This window comes from Balaenoptera borealis (assembly GCF_965194805.1).
Source record: "Balaenoptera borealis genome assembly, chromosome: 10".
Lineage (NCBI taxonomy): Eukaryota > Metazoa > Chordata > Mammalia > Artiodactyla > Balaenopteridae > Balaenoptera > Balaenoptera borealis.
Window position 1 is genome coordinate 1,432,688 of NC_138874.1, and position 25,608 is coordinate 1,458,295.

The 25,608-nt window shown below is 39.1% G+C and overlaps 1 protein-coding gene across 2 annotated transcripts in view; it reads left to right on the forward strand.

The window, feature by feature from the left end:
- Positions 1-25,608, forward strand: part of LOC309635807 (uncharacterized protein) — a 447,043-nt gene that overhangs the window by 330,771 nt on the left and 90,664 nt on the right. The window contains exon 9 of one of the 2 annotated variants that reach the window (XR_014249020.1): positions 11,426-16,433. The exons of the other annotated variant lie outside the window; for it this stretch is intronic. The gene's annotated coding sequence lies outside the window, so the exon portion shown is untranslated. Of the gene's footprint in view, positions 1-11,425; positions 16,434-25,608 lie in introns of those variants that run through there. 2 annotated transcript variants of the gene reach the window in all.

Sequence of the window (25,608 nt, forward strand, 5' to 3'; positions counted from 1 at the left end):
GTCTGGAATCTAAGACAATATGAACCTATGGCTCCTGCAGCTGTGGCCACCACATAGAATTTAAGGATGAAGCTTACAGACTGCAGAGAGCTGAGCTGAAATCGAGTTCTGCTCACATTGTTTGAACTCTGAATTCAGTCTTCCTAATGCCTCTGATGTTCTTGTTTATATGAGCCAATAAATTCCCTTTTTATTGCTCAAATCAGATTGATTTGGCTTTTCTTCCACTTGCAATCAGAAGAATCTTAAGTGATACAAAAATTAATTCCTCATCTTGTATGGCAGGGGTCCCCAAGCCCCTGGCCACAGACCACTATGGGTCTGTGGCCTGTTAGGAACCAGGCCACACAGCAGGAGGTGAAGGGCGGTTGGGGGAGCAAAGCTTCATCTGGGGCTTCCCATCGCTTGCATCACTGCCTGAACCATCCCCCGCCCCCCGCCCCATCCATGGAAAAATTGTCTTCCATGAAACTGGTCCCTGGTGCCAGAAAGGTTGGGGACCGCTTTTGTATGGCATAGTCAATCCAATGTTTAAAGTAGGTAAATCAAGAGATTAAATTATAGGCATGTTTTCTGGACTTAATAGAGATAAATATGGGAAAGGATTGAAGTCAGAAATAAACAAACATGGTTACCTGTGATTACTGGACAGGGAGTATGACAAATGCATGAGGTACTCGTTTTTTTTTTTTTATCTCCTATAGGTCTGTGCTGTCCAATACACAGCCATTAGCCACAGGTGGCTATTCAAATTTAAATTAATTAAAATTAAATAAAATTTCAAATGCAGTTCCTCATTCACAGTAGCAGCATTTCTAGTGCTCTATAGCTACACATAGCTAGTAGCTACCATACTGGATAGTGCAGATACAGAATATTTCCATCACTGCAGGAAGTTCAGTTGGACAACACTGTAGTAGTAGAATGTCAAAGAGTCACTGTGTAAAGTCAATTAATTAAAAACAGAAGTTAAATATACCACTCAGAATTGTACTTTAGGGGTTTAAGGGTACAGGCCCTGGAGATAAACTGCTTGGGTTCAAATCCCAGCTCTGACACTTACACATTATAGAACATTTAGCAAGTTACTGATCTTTCTATACTTCAACTCTCTTACCTAGAAATGGCAAAATACACACAGACCTATCTCACAGGGTTGTTTTGAGGATTGAATAAGCTAATATATATGTTATTATATTTTTTGTGCTTCCAAGAATGTCTAGCATTTGGTAAGCACTCAGTAATTATTATTATTTTTAATTTTCTATCCTTCTGTAAGTCAGACTTTACCATGTACACATGTTTTAAATTATATGTATATATTTGAGATTTATATATCAGTATTTATATGTCATATTTAATATTTTATATGTGATATATAAACACACATGTATCTCAGCTCCAGTTCATAGGATATAAATACTTTCATTTTCTTCTTTATACATTTCTACATCTTCTAAATTTCTACACCAATTGTGTATTGTCTTTATGATCAGAAAAAAACAAAGTTTTTATTTTTAAAGACACCAACATATTTGAAATGAATAATGTGCTACATCTGGATCATTTGCTTTTGCTGATTTGCTGATTTGGTCTACAGAGGCCCATTATATAATCTTTGTCATTAGTCATTTGGGGCTTCGTGACCTCTTCTTAGACTATTACAAAATCCTCCTGGCTGGTCCCCTGCCCTGTGCAGCTCTGCTCCAGCCTCCAAGTCTAGTCTCCACAGTGCTGCCAGAGTGATCCTTCCACAGCACAACACTTATAACACTCCCCTACTTAAAACATGTTAATGTTTTCCCATCCTTTACAAGTTGAGTGTCCAGTCGAGAGCATGACCCATCAAAGCCTTCCCATTCTAATCTGGCCTACCTTTCCAGTCTCCTACCACTACCCTCCCCACAACCCCCATAGCCATCCAAGCCTCTACACACAGGCTGAAAGGAGGAACACTCTTCTACACCTTTTCCATCTAGGGAAGTCCCGTTTATTCTGCAAGACTCACCTAACACCTGCCTTCTGTGAAGGTTTTCTTATCTCCAAAGCAGAGTTCAGAGCTCCCAATCCAGCCTCTGACTCAGAGCCTTTTCCACCACACAGCAATCATTTGTTTACATTCTCCGCTCACCCTCAACTATGTGCTCCTTGAGGGTGTGGCATCTTTGCCTTCCTGTATCAAGCCCAGAAATTGACCCCAAGTAATGTTCAATAAATGGTTATTGCACAAATTCAGGAAGAAATTATTTTTAAAATAACTTTTATTGTCTTACTAAAACAATAAGGTTCACAGTAGAATTTAAAAGTTCAGATAAATCAAAAGCAGAAAATGTAAAGCACACAAATCCCACTTCTCAGTAACATTTAACATCTGGGTAAATTCCATAGGCTACTTTAAAAGTTTCAAACTTTCTTCATTCATGGAACCCTCAATGTTTCAGTAATTTTTTCTGGCACTTTAAACCAATATAAATTACGTTTACTATGTAGTTAGGTCCAAACCACTTAACAGTAGTAGTTCACACAGTGTCCAGAGGTGTTGCTGTGTTTCTCTTGAAATTTTAAAATATCCTGGGGGCCTCTTGTGAGTTCACTGCAATGCCCCAGGATGCCTTGGCACACAGTTTGGGAACCACTAGTCTAAACTATCTAAAAGAACCTTTTATTTTTTTTTCACTTTCTTTTTTATTGATGTATAGTTGATGTACAATATTATATAAGTTACAGGTGTATAATACAGTGATTTACAATTTTTTTTGTCAATCCCAAAGTCTCTAAAAGAGCCTTTTAAAAGAAAATATACCATTATATTATACGAACTATTTTGTTAGCCTGTAATTTCTAGTTAATAATAAGTAAAAAAAACAACTTCCCTTCTTGGTAGCTGCTTATCTAACAATACCTAATATTTGATGAGTACTTAATATGTTCCTTGTAAGGAAGGTATAATACTATATCATTATTCTCATGAAACTGAGGCACTGAGAATTTAACAAACTTGTTCAAAGGCCCACAGCTAGTTAATGTCACAACCTGATTGTAAACCCTGGAAATCAGATTCTAGTATCCCTACTTTTAACTACCTCACTCTAATGCCTTTTAACATTCACAGCAATATTTCTATGGGGGAGTCAAGATACAGTAGTATTCTATTGTAAAGGTATAATTTATTTCACCAAATCCCCAATATTAGACTTTTAAATTGTTTCCAATTTTTCACTGTTCTCAAGAACCTCGAATTGAACATCTTTGTAACTAAATCAATCCCTGCATGCTTTCCTGTATATTTCCTTGGGGAAAATTTTCTAGAGGTAGAATTATTTTGTCAAAGGGTAATACGTGCAAAATCCAAGGGTTTTGGCACATATTTTCAAGTTATTCTACCAGATAAGTTGGATAAATTTCTATTTCACTGTTTTTTCTCATCCTCACTAATACTGAATATTTTCATTAGTTAAAAAAATCATTACCAGTAAATTAAGGAATAAAGATTGTAGCTTATTGCTCTGTTAATTTGCACTGCTTGATATTTAATAAGGTTGAGTTATCTTAATAACCAGAATTTATTTTTTACTTTGGAAGAAAGAGGCAAAGCCTTAGAAGCAAGATGACAGCTGAAACATGATTGGAAGAGCCCCTTGCTGGACCTTACTAGGTTGCATTCACACTCAACTCAAGCTACTCAACAACCCATGTCCCATGTTGCTTTGGCAATGAGAATGATGCTCATTATAACACAGTCTCCATTCTCCAATATGCCATTATTTCTGCCTCCTAGTTTTCCTAAGGCAGGAAAATATACTCTCGTTTTAGAAACACTTTCATTACAAAGAATGGATTTGTGGAATAATGGAGAAAATGGTAGACAAGGATTCAGGAGACTTTGAGTGCAGGCCTGCTGTGACCATGGGAGAATCATTTAAATTCTCTTAGTTTCAACTTGTCTACCAAAATGGCCAGTGCTTCTCAGACTTTTCACAGAAACCATCCAAAGATACAAGAGAATGAAAATTTATTCCTAAGGTTAGTACCTGGGATGTATTAACCCAGAGAGACCCATTGCAGATGTGCAGTTTTTCTCTTCGTTAAAATTCAGGCCAAAACTGCCTTCCTCCCATTAAAATGTTGGTATTTTTAATCGATAAACATGTTTTGTTTGCTCTTTTTGTTTGCTGTTTTTTCTCAAATAGAGTTGGTGCTCTGGGAAGATGTACCATAATTTAATATGTAGCTCCAAGGACCCTGACACACTGCCATGTATTCCACTTTGAGAAACAAGAAATTCTTTCCAAGATTTTTTCAATCTTGGTCAGTGTAAGAGTCTAGAGAACATGATTTGCTCTTTAGTTACCCATAAAATTTGAGGTCATTTTTCTGAGGGTGATTAATTTTCCTGGGGGGGTAGGCAGGAGGGTCAGCATTTTTCCTTCCCGTCAAGTTCTTTGGTCCCTGATACAGAGATTACCCTCTGGTCAGCCCAGACTATACCTGACAATCACCGAATAGGATGACGATTTAGGTCCACATGCTAAAGTGGCAAATCGTCAGCATCATCATCCTACCTTCACCCTGAAAGCTACACGCAGCTTTCTCGAATAACTTCCTTCTTTCTACTCTGAATTTGTTTCATGATAGAAGTGATGTGATGCAGTAATGGAGAAATGCTGTTCTTGGCATAGAAAGATCTAAGCTGACGTATTAGATCTTGGGCAAATCACAGCTTTCCTGAAACTCAGTTTCTGCACTAGCAAAATAGGAATAATAGTGGTTCTTACCCTCCCTACCTAACAGGTGTCTGGTGAGGAACATATAAGCAAACCTTGGGGCTGGGAGTAGGTATTATTTTTATTATTTAGAAATCCATCCTTAATCCAGAATGAAGAAAAAATTAGTTATCATGACAATCCTTCAGTTTGGAATGTTGGTCGTTGGGAACTGCATTCCAGCTGTGACAAGGCTGAACTCTTAGCTGGATATTGTTTCAGACCTGCCTGTACAAATGCTCACCTGACACAGGTGAAAACCCTTTTGGAAATAATGATGCGCATTGTTGAACTGGATGGGGCAAGAAGGGGAATGTCAGTAACAATAAATGAACCCTAGCCAGTCCCCTATGCAGTAAGAAAAGCTCTTTCTCCTGTGATTCCATTTTCTGATTAAGAAGTAACGCTAAGCTGTAAGATTTAGAACTCCTGAGGCATCTAAGCCTCAAAGCTCTCCAGGGACAGGCAGTAAATGCCTCAGCAGGTCACAGGGAATGAAGACTGGAGCCTCTGGACCAGCTTCCACCTCTTTGCTGCCACCAGTCCTCACTCTTGTCCTCCACTGAACAAGTCGTACCAGGGAGAAGTAGGAGCCAAGCTTCATCTCACTGCCAAGCGATGAGGACCCTTGAGGCTAAATTAGACAAGCTATTAACTAGCAACTCAAATTGAGCAACTCCAGTGAAGAGACAAGCACAGACGGAGATCACAAGCAAAACAAGGGCAAAAATCACAATAAGATGGAAAACATAGCCGTCACAGCAATCAGAGGGAAAAGGAGTTTCAAGACCCAAATCAGAACAAGCAGGAAATAAAGTGATCACAGGAAAAAGAAGTGACCAAATCCCTCCCCATATCTTACGTGGATGGAAGACACTCACACTGTAGCTTTCCCCAATGTGTAGCCATTATTTTCCAGGTGCTTTCTGTACCTAAGCTTCATTTGGCATAAGGCATAAGATTATAAGCCTGAAAGCTGGGCAATGAGAAGCTGTCCTCAGTTGGGAAAAACAATGAGCAAATGCACAGATTTTTCTCAGATTTGCTGCGTTCACCCCTCTTGTTCCCCCAAATTAACAGTTTGTTTCAGAAAAAATTCTTGCCTTTAGACATATGATGAACATAGAAAAATGAACTTAACGTCATGGGAGTGTATGCATTTCCTAAGGTAGAACAAGTCTCAAATATTAATTTCACTTACCAAGAACAATATCCAGGAAATGTTAATTTAAGTACAAGTCACACATTTTAAAATTATTCTTCCCAGATTAGTTTCTTATTATCTTTAGTTATATGCATATGCCATGTCAGTTACTAGTTTTTTTATTTGTTCATTTCTTTCTTCATTTGGGGTGTTTTTGGTTTTTTGTTTGTTTGTTTGTTTGTTTTGTTTCTTTGTTTTTCCTTCTCTTAGCTTCATTTAGAGGGGGATAAGCAGCAGAATAGAATAGTGCTTACCAGCACAGCCTCTGGGGTCAAATATCCAGCTCTACCCCACAGGGCATAATTTGCCAGGCCCAGTATAAAATGAAAATACAGGTCCCCTTGTGTAAAATTATTAAGAATTTCAAGACAGTGACCTCAGAGCATTAAATCAAATACAAAGCTGATCACAGGGCCCTGTGCGACTGACTGCCCAGGTCTCATGTCCATGAAGTCGGTCCTGCTGTTTCATACTAACTGAGCCCTCACAAGCCTCTGTCTTCCTTTTTTTTAAATTAGAAACAATAATAGTACTTATTTCACAGAGTTGTGGAATTATTAAATCAGCTGATATTGTAAAGTGCTTTGCACGTGCCTGGCACATATCAAGTGCTTAAACATTATTAACTGTTGCTATCACCAATTACCTGCTTATATCAGAATGCTCTTAAGAACCTCAATTAAAACAACAATAAGGATAAACAACAAAGTCCAAAGTATAGCACAGGGAACTATATTCAATATCCTGTAATAAACCACAATAGAAAAGAAAAAAAACAAAATACGATACCACTACACACCTACTACAATGGCCAAAATCCAGAACACCAACAACACCAAATGTTGACAAGATGTGGAGCAACAGGAACTCTTATTCATTGTTCATGGCAGTGCAGAATAGTACAGTCACTTTGGAAGACAGTTTGGCAGTTTCTTACAAAACTGAACATATTCTTACCATATGATCCAGCAGATTCAGCAACTGCAACTCCTTACCCAAAGGAGTTGAATAATCATCATCATCATCTTATCTTCACCCTGAAAGCTGCACAAAAATTTGCACACAGATGTTTATAGCAGCTTTATTCATAGTTGCCAAAACTTGGAAGCAACCAGGATGTCCTTCAGTAGGTGAATGGATAAATAAACTGTGGTACACCCAGACAATAGAATATTATTCAACACTAAAAAAGAAATAAGCTATAAAGCTGTGAAAAGACATGGAAGAACCTTAAATGCATATTACTAAGTGATAGGAACCAATCTGAAAAGGCTGCCTACTGTGTGAGTCCAACTATGTGACATTCTGGAAAAGGCAAAGCTATAGAGACAGTAAAAAGATCAGTGATTGCCAGGGGTTGAGGGAGGTGGAGGGAGGGATGAATAGATGGAGCACAGAGGATTTGGGGGGCAGTGAAAATACCGTGTATGATACCATAATGATGGATACATGTCATTATACGTCTGTCCAACCCCACAGTGTGTACCTCACCAGAAGTGAACCATAATGTAAACTATGGATTTGGGGTGATTCTGATGTGTCAATGTAGGTTCATCCGTGGCAACAAATGTACTACGCTGGTGAGTGATGTTGATAATGGGGAAGGCTATGCATGTGTGGGAACAAGAAATATACAGGAAATCTCTGTACCTTCCCCTCAATTTTGCTGTGAGCCTAAAACTGCTCTAAAAAAAAATTGTCTTTAAAAAGAGAAAAGAACCTTAATAACCAAACAAAATGAGAAACTGGGGAAATAATTATATAAAGCAGGACAATCACCACTACGCTATTTTCTCTGCTTCTCTTTGAATTATCTGAATAAGAAAGCTTTAACATAAATTTCCCAAATAATTGCTTTAACTATTCTCATTCACTTCGGCAATGTGTAGATCTGGTCAGATAAAATCTAATATGCATTTGTAAAAATATTTAGGAAAGGTCAGATGTTCTACGTAAAATGAATCAGGCTAAGATTCACACAAAAGAGCTGAGGAACTAGAAGACCTAGAGATTGAAGAACTAATTTGAGGGGATAGTGCAAAGGAAAAAGGTGCTAGTGACAGTTTTGGGATGACTGTCACTTACTGTCACTTTCAACAAGCCTCAGAAATGGAAGCCTATGTAAGAATTGTGTCCTTTCAAAGTGATGTTGGAGGTTAAGGAGTAAATTTTTTAAATTATGAAATATTCGAATGATACAGAATAATAATGAATATAATGAAATAAGCACTAATAGTATACCCACCTCAGAGCTTTATCAAATCTTAACATCTTTACATATTCACTTCAGATTTTAAGACATTTATTGTAAAATATAAAACACAAAACCAGAAACCCCACAAAACAAATGCATAGCTTAATGTAGGGTGAGCACCCTTGTAACCATCATTCAGGTCAGGAGAACAGAACTTGGACACATATTCTGAAAACCCTCCATGAGTCCCCTTCTTTTCACAAGCCCTTCCCTTCCCCAAAAGTAACCACTCTTCTAACTTTTATAGAAATCACCAAGGAAAAACTTTGTACTTGGTTTGAGACAAATAGAGAAAAAGAAATCAATTCTGACCATAAAATACCAAAATAACACAACTGATAAATAGTATCACATGTTAGAACAACCAAAAAAAAAAAAAAAAACCCAAAAAAGAAATTTCTCTTGGGCAATAAAATACTTCCTTTACTCCCCCTCCGATGATTGAGAGTCTTCGTCTCTTTTCCCTTCTCTCACACATGGACTCAACATTTTCCAGATTGGACCCATTTTGGCATTTTGCAACCTATTCCACCTCTAACAGTGAAAACACACTGTCTCTGTTTCTGTAATTATTTAGCTAAAGCCACAAAAACTGGGTAATGTTCAAAGTTAGAAAGAATAATTAGCAAGTTCACTAGGGCCGTGCTTCTAATCTCGGTAACTATATTTTTGATATCAAGGTTATCATGTCATGCTTTTGCTTTTTTTTTTATTTGTTAATGATTCTGCTTTGAATAAAGTTGCTAGCGCCTGTGCAAAACTGTCCCTTGTTCCCACAAACAAGGGATCAACAGCTAGAACCTAGCTAAGGCCAACGCTTTCAATTTACTAGAACCACAGTCTCTTAGATTTTTTAGAAACCTTATACTTTCTTAATCTCTCCCAACTTGGTCCTGATACCTGCAGTAGACACATAAAACCTTACTTAAAATTAAAGGGGACAGTTTATATATATTGTCAGGACTAGATGCAAGTAAAAGAAAAACAACTCAAAATAGTTTAGGCAAATACAAGAATTTATCAGCTCATGTAACCAAACTGCAAAAAAAAAAAAAAAAAAAAAAGGCAGAAATGACTACAATACTTTCACAGTTGTTTTTATCTCTTAACTCTGCCTTCATATTGGTATGTCAGCTTCCCCCAGCTAGCTTTAAGAATCCGAAGCCGGAGTAATAACTGCCCCACTCTAGGCTCACATCTTTGAGCCTCACTTTCCAAAGAGGAAAGAAGCTTTCTCTCCACTTCTGAAGAAAATAAATCCTGAGTGTATATATTTGTCAAAGCGCTGCAAATGTACAACATATGAACATTTTATTGTATATGATTTTTATATCAAAAAAACCCATAAACCAATATTGAACCCTACTTAATACTTTCTGAAATACTTAGAAGTATACTAATAGCTACAACCTACTTTGAAATGCACCAAGAATAATTTGAATTAATAGCTGGATAGATGGATGGATAGATAGAGAGGTGATAATTCAGATGTAGTAAAATGTTAATTGTTAATGGTAGAGTTTAGGTGGTGGGTAGTCACTGTAAAATTCTTTTAGCTTTGTTGTATGTTTGAGAATTTTCATAATAATGTGCTAGGAGCAGGGGAAATAAATCCTGAGGAAGGACTCTGGTGAGACCAGCTTGGGTCCCCGACCCAAAGTGAGGTGTGAGGCACTGACTACTTAGTTTAGCGCAACTGCCTACCATTAAACCATCCACTGTGGCCAGCAAGGCTTTGTTACACAGCTTCTGTCCAGGACACATGATAGAGCAGGGAGTGGAAAGATGAGAACTTGGAAAGAAAAGTCATTCCCCCCAAAGAAAGGGGATTGCACAGACATGGCTATCAGAACATATCGAAAGGCAGGCAGTCACCCTGATTTGACTCCCCAGTCAGGACAACGGAGGTGGTGATGTGTTATAATTGAGTCCTTGCACTATGACTGTATGTCTCCTTGCCATTCACAAATCAAAACTAGCCATAGAATATCTGGCTTTTCATAGCTAGTGACTTTTAAACACATGCCACAAGAAGTGGGAAAAATTAGCAGAATATGCCAAAGAGTGTAAGTGACCGGTATTTCACAGTAAAGACATACTTGTCTAAGGAAAGGCTAGCTTTCAACCTCTTGTTAGACATTGATTTCAGAATGAATCAGTTTATGTCATTCAGTATCTGGCTTCTATAAAGCCCAGATCTACACTGGAAAAAAAAAAAACAAAACATTGAAACAAGTAAGCTGGAGACTACAGGTGTTGTCTCGGTTAGGTTAGGTTAGATTAGATTAGGAAAAGGTGAGGATTAGGTGAGGAAAAGAGGCTGGCTAGCCTTTTCCTCACAGTTAAGGGAGGACTTAAGGAGTTGTTCTTTAGGGTATAATTATGCACTACTATATTTTTTGTGCTTAATTATTGAAAGGGCTAAATTTTTTCTCTCTCTCTCTTGCTGTCCAACTTTTGGAGATTGGATTTTATCAGGAACTTTAATGGTCAGCATTAGGAGGTAATACACCCTTGCCTAGAAAATTCAAAACACATTTGCATAGTTTTTAATTGACGTGAACATGAGGTCAGATTTACTAAATGAAGCCGTATGTCCTCAAGTTGGCTGAGAATGGACATACAGGAGCCAAGGTCATCTAGGCATTTTGGCTTTTCTATTTGATTTAGGAGCATTCTCAATGCTTCTCTGCTCTTCCCTTCACTACCACCTCCCACCCATCAAACCCTGTAACTTGGCCTGTTGTGTCAGTCCAGGCCAGAGCAGGGGAAGCTCAGTTCCAGATCCAGCCAGGCCTTCTACCCAGGCAGGGGCTGAAGCCCAGAACTATACAAAATGACTAGGAACTAGGGAGTCAGCCACACTGGCTTGTTTGAATGGATCTTTTTTAACTCCAGATTTTATAGCCATTAATATTTACAAGATCTACAGCAGTAGCTCTCAAATTTTATTGTGATTTTTTTAAACCCCTGGAAACTCTGTATCTGAAACTGTTGCTATGTTTCCTTCTGCCTAGTCCTCCAAAGTTACAAATATAAATGTAATTAGCAATAATGATACAGCATCAGCTAGCACTTACTTAGAGCTTACTGTACACCAGACATCATGCTACTTACTCCCTTTACACGTGATAGCTCAGATAGCTCATTTTATCTCCCCAACAACCCAATGATGTGGTTTCCATTGATATTTCCATTCTACAGACGAAAAACTTGAGGCATACAGAAGTAAAGCAACTTGCCCTGAGTCACATGGCCAGGAAGTGGCAGAACTATGATTCAAACCCAGAGATGTGCTTTTAACTACTATGCTATGAAATAAAAGAAATCAAAGAAATTGAAAAGGTAGGTGTCTTGCCCAAGATCACACAGGAACAGAGTCCAAAAACCTGAATTTTTTCCTCAAAAGTCTAGGTCCTTTTCTGGTATGGGTCAAATAGAACTGTGGGGCTTCTGAGGAATTTCTCAGAAGAAGGGACAGAGGAGAGAGCCACACCAGAGTGTAGTGACTTGGACTTTCTAATTCCATACTTACAGAATTTGGCTAAGGGTCACGAACTATGTCTGTGTGAGTGGGAACTGTTTGAGAAGCACCAAGGGATTTGGCCAAATCTGCTCAACCCCCATCTATAAAGGAATCTGTGTGGTAGGGACTGGAGATCCTGGGTCTCTGGTACCTAGGACCACAGTAAATGGAAGATGCTGGATCTCTTTGTCTCATCTCAGTTGTTTACACAGATGGAGACCCTACCATGGTGTGATGAAGGCTAATGGAAACAGGGAATAATGAGATTAGCAAAACAAATTTCAGACCTCTACTTTGAATCACTGGTTCTCAACTTAGAACCTTACATACCTAATTCTTTTTTATGAAAATTTTCAAACATACACAGAAGTAGAGAAAATGGCATAATGAACCCCAGGTACCCGTCACCCAACTTGAACAATTATCACTATTTTGCCATTCTTGTTCCATGGGTCTTTTTTAGAAGGAGAAATTATAGGGCCCCACCCCCAGAAGAGTTTCATTTAATAGGTGGGGTTCAGAAATCTCCTGAGCTGCCAGGTTGAGATTGCCTAACCTCTGGTCCTAGGACTGGAGACTGTACCTGCCTAAAGGAGATAAGAAGGCTTCCCTGGTGCTGATGGCATGATGCTCCATGACCTACAGAGGAGAACTGAACATCCAGAGGTTTATCTGTCAGGGCCCAGGCAGGAAAGAATTATTCCAGATGATTTTAATGAAGAGGGTATAATGATAGGACAGAGATGAAGGCAGTATTAAGGAAAAGTTAGTTTGGTTGAGGCACCCAGAGGTTTAATGATAGGAGGCCGTTACCAATAAAGCCCAGGGCAGAAGGTAGAGTTCCTAGAGCCAAACAAGAACTGGAACCCTAGATTAGGGGCTGCTTGGCAGGAGCTGTAGGTTGAAGTAATTGGGTTCTAGAGACATGCTGCAGAAAGCACAGGGCTTGGAAGATATACACTGACCTCTCTCCCTTCCCACCCTCTCACCTGGGCCTCTCATTGGCTAAATGGAGCTGGAAGCCAGCTGGCAAGCCAGGAGATGCACCTGCAGAGGCCAGCCTCCTGGACCAAGAGCAGGGCAGATGAAGTCAGGGAACATATCCTGGGAGCAGAACAAGGTGGGAAGTGGGAGCAGAGGACAATCAGTCAGGAGAAGTAGGAGAAGTAGGAGAAATGGTCAGCTCTTCCTGGAGTTAGTCTGATGCTTCCAGCCCTAAAAGAAGCCAAGTCTAAAAGCAGAAGAATTACCTGATCCTTGGTAATACCAGCTGCAAGCCCTTGTCAGGGGTGGCAGTGAGTGTGCTTTGGGGTAACAGCCTGGCCCCAAATTCATGTGCCCCTTCCCTCAAAGTCAAGCTGTACCTGGGGGCTAAGTTAACATTTACTGGTCAGAAGGACATTAGTTCCCAGTGAAATGCAGTTAGAGGCGATTACTTTCTGGTTACCACTTATTCTCAGTTTACAACTAAAAGGACAATGTAGGGGTTCCTGTCACAGAATTTTTATGGAGCCTGTTTTCCCCTTGAAATCTTGAACTCTGTTATTTGCAAGTTGTTTAAAAGCTAGCATTTCAGTTTTCAAAGCTACAATCGCATCTATTTTTCTGGTTAAAAAGCAGGAGAAGAAAAACAACTCCCCAGGCTGAAGCTAATGTTTTTAACTCCTTCTCCCCAAGGGACATATACATATGCAAGTTTGCACCTCTAGAGTCTAGAAACATGTCAAGCAATGTAACTCCACAGATGTAGGCAACTGTCAGAAGCCCTGACCATCCAACACAGGCAGAAGAGCCCAGGAAGTAAGGTGAAATGTGAGCAGTCTCCTTTGAATGGGTCATTGACCAATGGGAGCACATACGAAGGAAGGGGTGACCAGAATGCCAATGTGCTTTGAGGGATCTGATTGTCTTTAAATTTCTGAAGGAATACAATAGCTGATTATATAGTTTCAATGGGCAGAATTAGAGCTGGTCATTATAGGAAAACCACTTTTACCCCTTAAGGAAGAAGTTGATAATTGTCTGATTGATTCACTGTTCCAGTGCCCAGCTCAGAGCTTGACATATAAAATGCATCCAATAATATCTGTTAAATGAATGGTAATCCCTGGCACTGGTCAGTGGTGAAACTTGCCACTGTCAAGCTAGAGGGAGTCCTATAACTGATTAAGGTCCAGATGAGCACTTGTAGGGAACACTGGAGAGGGTATTCCTATATCAGATAGAAAATGAGTCTGTACTATTCTGCGACTGATCAGTTCTAAATGCTGCTGAGTTGGTCTAGGACTTGGTTGGGGTTGGAGGCTAAGAAGGTTATCAGGGAAAGTGTATCCTATTCTTGGGGACAATTAGGAGTAGAAGATAAATCTTATAAATCCCTCCAACCTGGGGGATTAAGATGTCCTCTGAGAACAGAGAAATAAAAACTCAATGTGACTCAACAGTAAGAAAACTAATAACCCAATTAAAAAATGGACCAAAGACCTTAACAGACACCTCACCAAAAAAGCTATACAGATGCAAATAAGCATATGAAAAGATGCTCCACATCATTTGTCATCAGGAAAATGAAAATTAAGCCAACGATGAGATACCACTACACACCTATTACAATGGCCAGAAATTCAAAACACTGACAATGCCAAATGTTGGTGAGGATGTGGATAACAGGAACCCTCATTCATTGCTGATGGCAATGCAGAATAGTGCAGTCACTTTGAGAGACAGTTTGAAAGTTTCTTACAAAACTGAACATACCTTTCCATGTGATCCAGCAGATCCAGCAGTCATGCTCCTTGGTATTTACCCAAAGGAGTTGAAAACTTATGTCCACACATGAATGTTTATAGCAGCTTTATTTATAGTTGCCAAAACCTGGAAGCAATCAAGATGTCCTTCAGTAGGTGAATGGATAAATAAACTGGTACACCTAGACAATGGAATATTATTCAACACCAAAAAAGAAATAAAAGCTATCAAGCCATGAAAAGACATGGAGGAACCTTAACTGCATATTACTAAGTGATAGGAACCAATCACATGCTGTGTGATTTTCAACTATGTGACTTGCTGGAAAAGGCAAAACTATGGAGACAGTAAAAAGATCACTGGTTTCCAGGGGTTGAGAGATTGGGGAAGGGATGAATAGATGGATCACAGAGGATTTTTGGAGCAGTGTAAATACCGTGTATGATACCATAATGATGGATACGTGTCATTATACATTTGTCCAACCCCATAGCATGAACAACACCAAGAGTGAACCATAGCGTAAACTATGGACCTTGGGTGATTGTGATGTGTCAGTGAAGACTCATCAATTATAATAAATATACCACACTGGTGGAAGATTTTAATAATGAGGAGGCATGTGTAGGGGCAGGGGGTATATGGGAAATTTTTGTACCTTTCCCTCACTTTGTGAACTTAAATCTGCTCTAAAAAAGTAAAATCTTAATTTTAAACAACAACAACAACACTGTGGGGGCTCCCTGAGAAAGCATCTGAATATTTTCATTTGATAGAAAATAGGGAATCAGGAGTTGAGTCCACTACAGCCTGTCCTGGGAGTCATATTACATGAGGCAGAGAAAAAGGTGTTTTTGCAAGGTTAAGGCACAAAAAGGCTAGGAGGATTATTTAGAAGTTGATCTTTAGGAACCCAAAACAAAATCAATCCTCTGAATCTTTAAGGGTAACAACAAAAAAAAAGACTCCATCATTTCAGCACCAGAAATCATAGCATACGCCAGTATCTCCCTCCACCCCATCTACCACCAAGTGAACACCTTTAAATATCCTTCTGATTTTGCACACAGATAATTAAAGAATGCAATCTGATTGCTCATCTCATCTGTTCTATAGTTGTGAGTCAATGTATAGAATTTACACTCTGGCTGTGGTTCATCTCTGAGCATTCATTTTGGCAGGGAAATTTTCCTTTTCTCTTTCTTCTTGGGGTCCTAGCTCTTTAAATTCTATCCTTATTGGCAGGCTGTTGTCATGGAGAAAAATAACTTTAAGTAGCTCTTTGAAAAGCTTTGAGTTGCTGTTCCCTGCTATTTAAAGATCCCCCAGTAAAGTGAAAAGTGCACTCTGCTTCCATATAAGGCTCTGCCACTCCAAGGTAAGAGTGTCACCAGGGCTTGGTTCCATGTGTTCATAGCAGAACAAGACGTGTCCTGAGCATCTGGGGATCACATTTACTCAGCATGTCTACCCAGCTCGGGAAGACAAAAGAAAGTCAGGACTCTGCTATCTGAAATCTTTGTGCAGCTAGGCTTCCAAGTCCTTTTGAGCTGAAGCAAATGAAACAAGCCACATCTTATAATTATCACCTATTTTGCCTCCCACGTGGAATGTTTGCTCTACATGGCCTTGAACCTAATTGCCATAATCCATTTCCCTGCCACCTCCTAATCAAATACTCAGTATCTAAAACTTTCTTCATTTTGATTCACAAGCATTTGCTAGGCACTTAAAATATGTCTAGCTCCTTCCTAGCTAGACACTGTAAGGAATACTGAAGTATATAACAAGGTCTCCGAAGAGTAATATTTGAGAGATAAGACAAACAGATGAAATAGTTGAAACATTAAACACAGATGAAACACCAAGTGATATAGAATATTAGTGATTCCCAACTTTGCCTGATGATTGGACCCAATCATGGAGCTATTTTTTTTTTAATAAATGTATTTATTTATTTGTTTGTTTATTTTTGGTTGCTTTGGGTCTTCGTTGCTGCATGTGGGCTTTCTCTAGTTGCAACGAGCAGGGGCTACTCTTCGTTGTGGTGCGCGGGCTTCTCGTTGCAGTGGCGTCTCTTGTTGCGGAGCACGGACTGTAGGCGCGCGGGCTCAGTAGTTGTGGCTTGAGGGCTCTAGAGCACAGGCTCAGTAGTTGTGGCGCATGGGCTTAGTTGCTCCGTGTCATGTGGGATCTTCCCGCACCAAGGCTCGAACCCGTGTCCCCTGCATTGGCAGGCGGATTCTTAACCCCTGCGCCTCCAGGGAAGCCCCATGGAGCTATTTTCAAAACACATATTCCCAGGCCCTTGCACTTGACCTACTGAATCAGAAACTCTAGGAAGGGGCCCCAGAATCATCAAAGTTCTGCCCTGTGTGCATGACTGAGTTCTGTAAGACCTCTGACAGGAACAGCCTCTTTCTGAGCCTCAATTTTCTTGTCTATAAAAGAAGAGAGGTGATCAAGATGGCCTGTGAAGTCATTTTTCTGACACTCTATGATTTTGTTATTTAAAGTACCAATATGTATGGTTTAAATAATAATCAGTTTTAAAAAGAGGGCTTCAGGACTTCCCTGGTGGTCCAGTGGTTAAGACTCCACGCTTCCACTGCAGGGGGCGCAGGTTCAATCCCTGCTTGGGGAACTAAGTTCCCACATGCCACACGGTGTGGCAAATAAATAAATAGAGAGATAGATAGATAGGTAGATAGATAGATAGAGGGCTTCATGGACAATGGACTTGGAGGCGCAAAAACAATTCCAATGAGTGCATAATGGCTCCAAGCATGGACTTTAGAATCAGACATCCTTGGATATGAATCTCAGTTCTGCAAACAATACTGGCTGGATGACCTTAGCCAAGTAATTTAATCTCTTTGATTATCCATTACTTACCTATAAAATGGAGATAATTATAGTACCTACTTCTTGGAGTTGTTGTGAGGATTAAAGGAAACAATGTATGTAGTTACCACATAGTTACCATATAGTTACCACTCGATTATTAGGAGCTTTAGCCTCCTTATTGGGAAGACAAGAGTGTAAGAAAGTAAGGTATTCCAGCTGGGGCAAAAGATCTTGGGCAAGACCATGGAGGCTGTAAGGAACATGGGATGTTGGGCCAAGGGGAAAAAACTGGCTTGACTCTGTTAAGAGGAGAGAGATAAGTTTGGATAGCTAGGGTGGGGTTAGATCATCCAATTTGTTGTGCAAACTACTTGGCTAAAGAAGACCTCTTCACTCCCTCCAAACAGATGCTTCCTCACTTCTTTGAAACCACACACTGTTAAAACAGATTCCCCAACATCAGCTATTCCAGCAAGAGCTTTCTCACTTCCTGCATAGAAAGAATCCAGATGGTGCCTCTTTATACAGTTGATATGGTTATCCCAGGATAGATCATATGTAGCATACCCCTATTTCCCTATTTCAGCAAAGCAGGAAAGCACAAATCTCTGTAACCATAGCTTTGAAAGAACTGGGGCTGTGTCTGTCATGGAGATGATTCAGCTTTCCACTTGGGTTGAAGAGGTGGGAACAGCCAGATTACACTTCGAAGAGGAATCTGTGCTTACCATTTTGTTCTCTATAGATAAGTTCTACCCCTGTCTAGAAAATGAACTCATTCTTCAATGAACCTGTGCCAAGTCAAGTTACGCCCAGGTTCTGAGGAGGAGTACATGGGGGAAAGTGTCATGGAGAAGTAGACAGGAATATTTAAGGGGTTGGGGACCTAGAATGTTTTGTCTTCATTTCTAAGTGCCCAAGTATTTTATTTTATTTTTTAAATTTTATTTATTTTTGGCTGCATTGGGTCTTCGTTGCTGCATGTGGGCTTTCTCTAGTTGTGGTGAATGGGGGTTACTCTTTGCTGCAGTGCGCAGGCTTCTCACTGAGGTGGCTTCTCTTGTTGTGGAGCACGGGCTCTAGGCATGCGGGCTTCAGTAGTTGTGGCTCGCAGGCTCAATAGTTGTGGCTTGCAGGCTCTAGAGCGCAGGCTCAGTAGTTGTGGCGCACAGGCTTAGTTGCTCTGCGGCATGTGGGATCTTCCCGGACCAGGGATCGAACCCGTGTCCCCTGCATTGGCAGGCGGATTCTTAACCACTGCACCACCAGGGAAGTTCCCCAAGTATTTCAAAAGAAATCTTATTCTTGCTTTCAAGTTATTTATATTTGAGACCAAGTGTATCATTTAATAGTTTGTCATGTTGGTTGTGAAAGAAAATATTTTGCCCACTTGCAAAAGGGACTTTTCTACTTTTTAAATGAAATATTCTGCCTCATCAAATAAATATTAGGTTTTAAAAGAATGACTTTAGAGACTATATCTGAGTTTGAGAGATTGTTCTATCTTTACATCATTCATTTATTCATTCTATTATTTACTGAATGTCTAGCATATACAAAATACCTTGCTAGGCACTAGAGCAATGATTTGCAAGTGAGCAAAATCATGGATTCCTGGATCTACTTTCAGAGATCTTTCTCTCTGGAGTTCTGGAGTGGGGCCCAGGAATGTGAATTCTAGCAAAGCTCCAGTCGGTTCTGAATAATCAGACTATACTTTCAGAGATACTAGTGTAGAAGATGCAAAGATGAATAAGGCAATATTTCTGCTTCAATGAATTTACAGTTATCTATCTCATACTCTTCAAGTAGCCAAATGCATTTTCCTGCTTCTAATTTTCTTCCCTCCTCTCTTCCCCAACTTACTCACCCATTGTCCACATACTCTCTGCAAGGCACAGGGCTGGCATTGGTATATATAAAGATGAAAAAGAAAGACCTCTGCCCTCTAAAAGCATGCATTTATGAAGTTCATAATCATTGAAATTTGCCATGGCAAAGTGAACATAAGCTACATCATGACATATATGCATCTTCTGTAACAGACCCATGTAGGAAAAGTTCCTTATTCCAATTCAGCAGTCTTTTAAATAAGAATCTGCAATTAATTTTCAAGAAGTTCTTTGGTGGGGGAGAAGGTGGAGAGAAAACAAAGAAAAAAACATGTAGATTGCACGTATGTATTTAGCTACTTCTTTGTATTAAGCACTAGACCAAGTTCTCAGGAGTATCAAAATTAAAAGTGAGATGATATTTCTGAGGGATTTTAATATTTGTACTGTGTTGGTTAGAGTCCCTTTGGCTCCCAGGAACAGGACACCAAATTAATAATAGTGCAAATAATAAAGGCATTAAATTAAATTATATAATAAGAAGCTGGAGGATGGTCATTCCAGACCTAGTTCAGCAGCTCCACATTGTTAAGAGCACTGGGTTGGCAACTCCAAGAGTCTCTTGGGCTTCCCATTTTGTTCACACGATGGTTCTGCAAATCCAGATATTACATCCTTCATAACCTCATCCAAAGGAAGGGCAATAGAAGAGCCAAGGCCACAAGAGAGCCTCCACATATATCTTTTCCCTTTTGACGTGGAGAATATATCTTTCTCGTAGGGTACCAGTATATTTCCCCTTACATCTCATTGGCTAGAACTGGGTCACATGTCTCATTCCTAGCTGCAAAGGAGGCTGGCAAAGGAAGGGATCAACATTTTTTTTCAACATAGATGAAATGATTATAATAATCCTAAGAATACATTATTTAACCAATTGCTCAATTACATTAGTGGTTCTGGAATAAACAAAAGGAAGGAATACACGTGGTATGCAGGGATATTTAAAGAGAGAGACAGTTACAGACTCATTAGAAGGTGAAAGATGAAGCAGACTTAAATTGATAAGAGAATAAAGGAGGAAGGCCTTTCAAGTAAGAAAAGAAATTTCAAAATAGGAAATGACATTAAGTGGTCTGTAATGACTAGAAAACATGTGCAAAAATATCAATAGCAGTAAGGTGATATTCTTACCAATATTTATATCAACATTAGGACAATTTTCTCACTTTCCATGCTAAATGACTTTAACTTTACATTAACAATATCTTTTGTGTGAAGCGTGTGTGTGTGTGTGTGTGTGTGATATTTCTTAAGAAGTGTTCCAACTATTTAGACAGAATGGATGCAAGCTAGTCAGTTACAGAAGTTTCCATTCTGTAATGCAGAATAGAAAGGAGACAGGCATATTGTTTCCATTTGATGACTCTCCTAATGAAGCTTTCTAAGTATCTGGGAAAGATGTACTGATAGTGCTAGAGATCAGCCATCAGTGATACTTCAAGCTTCCAAGGCACCAAAATGCTGAGTTATGAGAATTTTGCCAGAATATATGCAAGTGGAAAACAACCAAAGTAGGGCATGATGTGTCTCTGAAATCTGCTGGTTATGTGGAGAATAGCAAAGCCTTAGATAAAGTAATACTTGATCTAATGTGGTATCTCTTCTCTAACTCCAGTTAGTCTGTATCTCACCCTCACGTTGCTTTCCTTTATAGGTCTTGTTAAGGCTCACAGTTATCTTATGGATGTGTTTGTTTACCTGGTTTTTGTCATCTTTCCCGCTACAATAAAACCTCCATGAGGACAGATGTTATATTGTCGTTCACCATTGTATCCCCAGTGCCTGTCACAGGGCCTGTGAACTCTCAATATTTATCATATGAATGCATGAATAAATAAATATTCCTATTTGTTAACTAATTTTCCAGACATTTATTTGAAATCTACAGAGCTGTCCAGCACTAGCTGTCCTTCCATCAGACCCATGTTGTGTACGACAAAAGGTGTGATACTGGGTGTGGAGCATGTTCAGCAAAGAAAATGCATCAAACCAAACATCACCAGGCAATCAGTAAAGAAGAAACATTATTGGAACACCTATAGAACAAAGCCAATAGCTTGTCTCACATTAAGAAAAGCTGATTCATTATCAGCTGTCACCCCCTAGTGGTAAAGAATGTACTTGTCAGGGCTCCACATTTCTGGTTAATTTCAAAAGAAAGGAAAGAAGCCAGAGGCCTTTTGCAGAACAGGGCTTTTGCTATCAATCTCACAACCTTTGAAATATATATAATACATACACACACATACATACATGTAAATTTAGAATGAAAAAGGTTTATGAATTACACCTTGCCTTAATAATCTGGCTGTTTGTTAACTTATTGGAAAATATAGCTAGAGATGAAAATAACTTGCTTAAAATTCCCTTTGAACCTTGTCTGCTTCTATAATTTCACTTGCTTATGGAACCCGTTCCCAAGAAAGATTTAAAATAGCTATTTATTCGCAAAGCCTCTTCAAGTGGAATATTGTTTTCCTGTTTAAAATTTGACATTTACTCTATGACATTAATAGATCTTCCAGAAAGCAAGAAAATCATGAAAAAGTTACCCTAAAGCTTGATACAGATCAACTTTTTTAGATGAATTTCAGCAAACTACATTAAAAAAAAAAAAAAAGGTTAAATTCAAGCCAAACCAGTACTTACAAATCATTAGTTGCAAAACAGCAAGTTGCTTAAGTGAATTCAGCATTTCCCTGCCTCCATCCAATCCTAGCCCCCAAAACACCCACAGACACCTATATTTGTATCTATGGGTATAGACTTGAGGAAGGCTTTTACAAAATAGAGCATCCAAAATGATCTCTAATTCTGAAAGCACTAAGAGAGTGGAGAACACGCTTTTCATCCATACAATTCAGTTTGGCATTTGACTCTCCCACTTAGCTAGAGAGAGTTTATAAGAGAGTTTGAAGTGAGAAGATCATCTGCTTGTAGGTCTTGTTTGAAATGCTTGGGGTGTGTGTGTGTGTGTGTGTGTGTGTGTGTGTGTGTGTGTGTACTAGCAACATTTTTTTTGAGCATCCATTATATACCATTCATTGAACTCGGCACATAACCTTCCTAACTAACCTATGAAATAGACACTACTATTATCACCATTTCACAAATCAGCCTACTCAGATATACTAAATTCCTGGCAGAAGATGACCAACTGTGGGATTAGATCTTACTGGATTCCAATTAGCTATTTTTTCAGCAATGATTGGTACTACTCAGCAGGTAGGAACTGAGTAAGTACAATGGTGTTGGTCATCAAGGGTGCTAGGCAGAATTCAAAAGGCTTCAGGAAACATTTATCTCCTAATGACTAAAAACTGATTGATGAAAATCATTCTGTCTTAAGAAGCAGTGAAACTAATTAATGGCTAAAGTCTTGTAGGGCATCAAAATTATTCTTCTTAATGTTACATTTTAAGTGCTATTATTGATAACCTGAACATATTCTAGAATTTTCTCATTTAACCAAATCTCAATTATTAGTTATTTCGTTGCCAGTTACTTTTTTCACCCTAAATACAAACCACCCTGTGGTTTCTTTTCGAATCACCAAAAGAATAATAATTTAATTAAGGATTTTAGTTAATTTAGTATCAGTTAACTAAGATTTTGTTCTACTAAATTTGTATGGCCATTGGAACTTTCCCATCTATCTAGAAGAAAATTCCCAAGATCTGGAAAATTGGCTGCTGGCCTAGTAGAATTGACAAGAACATGCTAATTGTAGTATCTTCTCTGATACACCAGATGGCGATGGCTCCTTTATATGTACACAAGTGAACCTCAAAGATGTTCAGACTAGTGTGTCAGTTAGGCTGGTAAAGAAAGGAAAGTTACAGTCTTAAAGTATTACACTATACAAAACCAACCACCAAAGAAGTAATAATTTCCATGAGCCTCAGATATAAAATCTTACATTCTAAGTATCAAGGAAAAAGAAGTACAAGATGACATAGGACTGTTAGAATGGGTAGCTTGTCTTGTACTAATGCTGAAAAATCACTTTTGATACAACTAATCTTTTTGGTAAATATTTCAAAAACAGCATCATATTTGAGCATAGCATTCATCCACTTGGCTTATGGGAAACAGGACAGAGTAGACTGAGTCAACATGTTTGAAAAGAAATGAGTTTCTTTGTTTTCTTGTTGTGGAAGGATTTGAGCATTGCCAGGAGTCTGGATGGAAATGTGACTGTAAAGGTCCATGGTAAAAAAATAACTTCCATGCTAGTTAACCAAATGGATGAGAATTGGGACTGCTTTCATTTCTGGTGATTAAACTATTCCAGATCTTCCTTGATTGGAAACAAACCATTTTCTCATAGTCTTTGTCAGGTGAGGGAGGTTAAAATTCTATAATACCTCAGTATTATTGGCTTCCTGTTGTCCCTTAATCTTTTGAAAATGGGCTAAGATTCCTCAGCACTTAGGATGGAGATCTTTACACTGCTCCAGATCTCTAAACCTATTTCAGCACGTAAACCCCAGCAAGCAATAAATATAAAAGGACTCAGAGAAATATATCTAAGGTATCTGTGAGGCAAAAATAAAACCTCTTCATTGGGGGTATCATTCAGAAGAACAAGTTTATTAGAAGAAAGTTACCTCCAAACACTAGGAACCTGGGCTCTAGTCTCACCATTCCCTTAGTCCTTTGTTCTCTCTGGACCTCTGTTATTTCACCCACCAGAAACAGAGACATATACTCATCTGGGGGTGGGTAAAAGTCATGTCTAATAGTCCTTCCCAAATCTCCTTAGCAAGGCCGACAGAGCAGGCTCCATACTTCACCCCTACAATCACTCTTTAAGGCCACTTATCTGTTGTGTTTCCATCGTAACACTTACCATCCTCTAAAATGGTCTTATTTATTTGTTCACTTATGTATTGTCTATGTCCTCTTTGTAGGAGGGGGAAAAGAAACTCTTCCTCTACCCTCTTAGGTTGTCCCTGGGGTCCTGGAAATTAAACTGACAAAAGACAGATTAACAAGAGAAAAAGGTTTATTTCATACGTCTATGGGAGGGCCTCAAGATATGAAGTAAAAATCCCAAAGAAGCAGTTAGATCCAGGAGCTTATATACCATTTTAACAAAACAATAAATTTGTGGGAAAGTGACAAAACAAAGGAAAAGGGGGTTAGGTGTTTAGGAGCAGTAAATTGTGAGATATATGGGGGAAACTAATGGAAGATAAGAATTATTTCAGTAAGGTTTGTTTGTGCAGGTTCATCTTGGCGCTATCTCCATCTCAGGTGATTAAGGCTGTTTTTCTCCTCCTGGTATGGGAGAGGGGGGAGGGGACATCTTCACAAAGGGAATTTTATACTCTGCCTTTAGACAGATGGGGAGGGATAGAGAGCTTTTGCCTGCATCTGCTGTTTCTTAGTTCAGCACAAAATAATCTTTATGCCAAAGTGGCATATTTTGGGGAAGTATATTCTGATCCCCTTCACCTTCTAGAATACAAGCTCTGGAACATCTAGAATACACTCAGGAACCCATCTTGTTCACTGCTGTATTGGGAGGACATAGAACAGTGCCTTGTGCATGGAAGAACTCAGTAAGTAATGTGGAATACATGAATAAATGAATTTCCTCAATAAATAATGTTGAGTACATGAAGGAATGAATGTATGACTTACGAACTTTTGCTCTTCTAAACAAGTTTGTTCCAGCGTCTCTTGTTAGCTGATGGGTTCATGAAGAGATTAAAATTGCTCAAGGAGGCTATCCAGAGTTTGTGTTCTGCAATGGAGACACTAATTTTGTTCTGATTTCTAGTATACTTCCTTGTGGGTGGTTAATGTCCTATTCCACCATGCTTGAACTGATGCAGACTCTCCTGCTTCATGTGGAAGCAGTTCAGTACAGTTTTCTGAGTAGGTGAGGTCAGTGCCTGATTTCAGTGCTTGCCCTGCTTGCTGAGATTCTTGATGCTTCCATTCCATTGGCTTCAGATCTTATTAATATATCAGAAAGAAAATTCAAGGAGGCTCTTGAGCTATTTAAACTCCAGGGTGAATGAATTGATCAGGCTCTTCCTGAGAGGAGGTGTTAATTTAGAGCAGGAACAACATGCAGGTGATGAGTATCTAATGTTGAGTGTACCCAAAACATCTTCCTATGCATTATAGTTTAGTGGCAGACCAGCCTCACCAATACCTCTCTACCTACCACGTACCTTGATTTGTTTTACATTTGATTCTTACTTCCCCGGTTTTGAGGGAGGAAAAAAATAGTTTGGTGTTTTGAAAGATCCTCTGAGCAATCTTGGAGCTGAAAGATATCTTACTGATCAACTAATACAGTGTTTGCCAAACTTGTCTGAACATAAGAATCGCCCAAGGGGCTGGTTAAAATGTTA